Source organism: Octopus bimaculoides, chromosome 3 (genome assembly GCF_001194135.2).
Source record: "Octopus bimaculoides isolate UCB-OBI-ISO-001 chromosome 3, ASM119413v2, whole genome shotgun sequence".
Lineage (NCBI taxonomy): Eukaryota > Metazoa > Mollusca > Cephalopoda > Octopoda > Octopodidae > Octopus > Octopus bimaculoides.
In genome coordinates, this window is record NC_068983.1 from 57356491 (window position 1) to 57361308 (window position 4818).

General features: G+C 36.5%; 1 long non-coding RNA gene across 3 annotated transcripts in view; it reads left to right on the forward strand.

Moving 5' to 3' along the window:
• LOC106878534 (uncharacterized) overlaps positions 1-4818 on the forward strand; it is a 24335-nt gene that overhangs the window by 7604 nt on the left and 11913 nt on the right. For all 3 annotated transcript variants that reach the window (XR_008263645.1, XR_008263647.1, XR_008263646.1), the window contains exon 4: positions 4449-4660. This is a non-coding gene — a long non-coding RNA (uncharacterized LOC106878534). The remainder of the gene's footprint in view (positions 1-4448; positions 4661-4818) is intronic.

A 4818-nucleotide genomic window follows, 5' to 3' on the forward strand; every position in this document is an offset into this window, starting at 1 on the left:
TATATATATATATATATAAATTATATGTTTTTATGTATGTATATACATATATGTATATATATGTGTGAATGTGTATATATATCTATATATACATATCGTTGCTATTATGTTAAACTGTTTTATGTGCAAATTTGGCCAAATGCCTGTTTTCCAATATTTAATTTTGCTTGCAAAGACCGGTTCTTTAGGTCAAACTATCGTATCTCCATCTGCTTCAGATGACAAGATATCAAAAATTGTCAGAGTGTAGTACAACAGTTTTGCTATGGAATGGTGAAACTATTTTTCCATTTTCTGAAAAAGCAATGTTTTGGACTTACAACACTTTTACATAATAGAAACGATATAAACACACGCACACACATACATACACACGCACACCCACACACACACACACACACACACACACATGACAGAAGTAAATAGACACACATAAAACATTGTTTTATGCTTATTTTAATTTCAAATTGTTTACATTTTTTTATTAATGGACTTTTTTGTTTAATCATGCCATGTACAAAAGAAGCCTTGGAACTGTCCAAATTTCAAAGAGACTGGGTCAATCTGAAAGTGGACCTAGTCAGTGTAAAATTGCAGAAAATCTTCAGCTCCCATTTTCTATAGTTAATAGGGTGATTGTGCAATTCACCAGAGACCGGAAGAAGTCCACATCACCTTGCCCAGGTTGACCAGGGCCCTCTGACAGGAACCTTTGCTTTGTTAAGAGAAGTGTGGAGGATAATCCTCATTGCAAGGCTTCTGACATAGCAGAACAAGTTGATGTCAGTCCCAGAGCAGCTGTCAGGTAACTCCACAAACTCGGCTTCCATTGCAGAGCAGCAAAAAGGAAGCCACTTCTTCGACCAGTCAACATCGAGCAAAGAAAAGATCCGGCCAGTGAGATGGTGTAGAGGCCGCTAGCATTTTAGGACACTATCATATTTTCTGATGAGTCCAGATTTGTTGTATTTTCTGACAGTGGTCAAGTGTGGGTCTGGAGACTGTGATCAAGAATTTGACATGAAAAGATTGCCGCTAACAATGAAACAAGACAACTATTCTGTGATGGTCTGGGGGGCAATTTGGAGCAATGCTCAATCAGGAGTGTAAGGGAATCATAAACTTAGATAAATATGTGTCCATATTGCAGAAAGGACTTCTTCCAATCTTTTCCAGTAGTGAAATGATTAAAGATGACTCTTTATTTATGGAAGATGGGGCTCCTTCTCACACGGCTACAATGACCCAAAATTTGTTGGATGAGAATGACATAAAAAAAACTTCCATGACCAAGCCAGTCACCAGATATGAACTCTATTGTTAGGAAGGCATCCTGCCATAAAAATGCTGCCGAAACAGATATAGAAGTTTGGTGTAGGCTCCTGCCTGGCCAGCCCCTGTCAAACTGTCCAACCCATGCCAGCATGGAAGGCAGGCATTAAATGATGATGATGTAACATGGACTTCTTTCAGTTTCTGTCTCCCAAATCCACTCACAAGGCTTTGCTCAGCACGAGGTTAAAGCAGAAAGACACTTGCCCAAGGTGCCATGCAGTGGAACTGATCTGGGAACCATGAGGTTGGAAAGCAAGCTTCTTACCACAGAGCTATGCCTTTTTACAATATCTTTATTTTTCAAAAACCGAACCAAGCTAATAAATGACAAAAACAACATTAAAAAACACAGAAATAGCAATGTATGTGACAAGCAAGAACTTACCATGAAAAATACTATTATTATATTTGTTCGAACAGTTGGAACTTTCCAGCATTACATTTAAATTATTTTCAAAATGTATTAATTCTTTCCTGATCTTCAGAATGCCAGTTGGTTGGCTGGTTAATCAGTTGGCCAACCAATTCAAAGCCTATAATATTTTAATCATGAATTATAGACTTTGAATTTTAATATCAATGGACTAGCATCTTTAGAATAATTTCCTTAATATAACATCGTAGATATTTGCAATATATATCTTATTACCATAAGAAATAGACTACAAAGACTTGAAACCAATCAGATTGTTCTCATTAACCACAAATAAATCCATTCCATTTTGTAATATATTCATGTGAATATAGAACCCTGGTTAGCACTGCGAGAGCTCTGGGTTTAACACACTTCTATGTTAAAGTCTTATCTCATTAATAAATATCACAGTATCGAATAAGATTTTCTGAAATAGCCATCAACCATTTCGATAACAGAGTACAATTAATGTTAAGCCAGAATTTGAGTTGATATAATCCTTTACGAAGAGCAGGAACCCAGAAAGGGCCAGGTCATATATTTTCAGCTTGATATATGAAAAAGTTCAAAAGTTGCCTTGCTTAATAAATGCAATATGTTATATATTTGTGGTATTACAAGATAACATTGGAGAATAATAAATGATGGTTTGTTTGTGTTACGAGATGCTGTGCTGTAGGAAGAAGACAAAATGAAATATTTTACAATCAAGGACAATGGATGTGAATATGTTGTGTGTTTAACCTCATGTGGAAAGAGAGGAATGGCTAGAAAGGAAGAGATGTTTAGGAACACTGAAAAAAAAAGAAAATATGGATGGAAGACATACATCATCATCATCATTTCTCTCACCATCACTGTTGTCATGATCGACATCACCAACACCATCATCACCATCACCATCACCATGCTATCATCATCATCACCATCCTTATCACCATCACTATCATCACCACCACCACCACCACCGCCACCACCATGATCATTTTCATCATCATCTCTATCTGCACCACCATCATCATCATCATCATCACCAACACTATTGTCGTCATCATCATCTCTCCCACCATCACCGTTGTCATGATCACCATCACCAACACCATCATCACCATCGCATCATCATCATCATCACCATCACCATCATCATTATCACCATCACCACCACCACCACCACGATCATCTTCATCATCTCCATCTGTACCACCACCAGCATCATCATCATCGTCATCACCATCACCACCACCACCACCATGATCATCTTCATCATCATAAACACCCCAATATCAATTGTCAAGCGATGATGGGGCAACAAACACACACACACACACACACACACACACAAACACACACACACACATATATATATATATATACAATGGGCTTCTTTCAGTTTCTTAATTCCTTATTGCCCACAAGGGGCTAAATATAGAGGAGACAAAAAAGGACAGACAAAGGGGTTAAGTCGATTACATTGACGCCAGCGCATAACTGGTACTTAATTTATCGACCTCGAAAGGATGAAAGGCAAAGTCGACCTTGGCAGAATTTGAACTCAGAACGTAATGGTAGACGAAATACCGCTAAGAATTTTGCTCGGCGTGCTAACGTTTCTGCCAGCTCGCCGCCTTTCAGTTTCTGTCAACCGAATCCACTCAGAACGCTTTGGTCGGCCCGAGGCTATAGTAGAAGACTCTTGCCCAAAGTGCCACACAGTGGGACTGAACCCGTAACCATGTGGTTGGTAAGCAAGCTACTTACCACACAGCCGCTCCTAGTGGCATATATCTGGTTTTGAAAGGAAGTTCTTCAATACAAGGGTGATACTTGACCACAACTTAGACGCCTACTTTGGAAAAGGTTACCAGATGTCACAAATACTGGTTTCAAATTCTGGCACCAGGCCAGCAATTTCAGGAAAGGGACTAAGCCGGTTGCATCAGCCACAGTGCTCAACCCCTCTTTTTTCTATTGACCCCAAAAGGAATTTGAACTTTGGTGGAATTTGAACTTTGGTGGAATTTGAACTCTAAATGCAAAGATGGGCAACCTTCCACTAAGCATTTTGCCAAGGCACGCTTAAGGTTCTTTCAACTTGCTACATTTTAGTTTCCAGTTTTGGCACAAGGCCGGCAGTTTGTGGAGAGGGGACATTTCAGTTCTACCAATCCTGGTGTCTGGCTGGTACTTATTTCATCAACCCCAAAAGCATGAAAAGCAAAGTTGACTTTGACAGAATTTGAACTCAGAACATCAAGATGGACAAAATACCGCAAAGCATTTTGGTTTGTGTGCTAACAGTTCTGCCTTAGATGTTCCATGTATTGAGATTTCACAAACATTGATTAAGTTTATAAAATTCATCAACATTTAGAAGCCCGAAGGCAAACAGTAATATTTTAATAATTACAGTTATTAACTAGCTCTTACGTATCAATGCCAGATTTCAAATTTTGAAATAATCTTTAAAAATAATTTCATTTATGCAGAAAATGCTTTCTTTTTCTCATTTTCACTTATAGTTTTTTTAATCTACAACTGATTTATTTTTAACTTTTTAACTTTTAATTTCAATTTTATTTCATGTCTTTTGTATTTATAAATTTATTTCAAATAATTTTGGTAGAGATGTTTTTTAATAATGTTCTGTTATTTTGCTTTTTACATTTGTTAAATTCAATATATTTTATTCTTTTGATAGAGAAAAACCTGTCTTGGAACAAACTGAAAGACATCCATTAGACCTCGCTCTGATTGCAGAAGATTAAGGGTTAAGATACAAATGCAAATAGTTAAACAAGGATAACATTTATACTTCTGATACTGACAATCCATAAATGCTATTAAAATGTCAACTAGATTATAGAAAAATCTGCAATTTGAAGATTTGAAGAAAAAGATCTTTGAAACAAGGTATTATATTACAAATTTCTTAATTTATATTTTATTTTATTTTAATTAATATTATTAATATTATCATTATTAATCTTCTTCTTCTTCTTCTTCTTCTTCTTCTTCTTCTTCTTCTTCTTCTTCTTCTTCTTCTTCTTCTTCTTCTTCTTCTTCTTCTT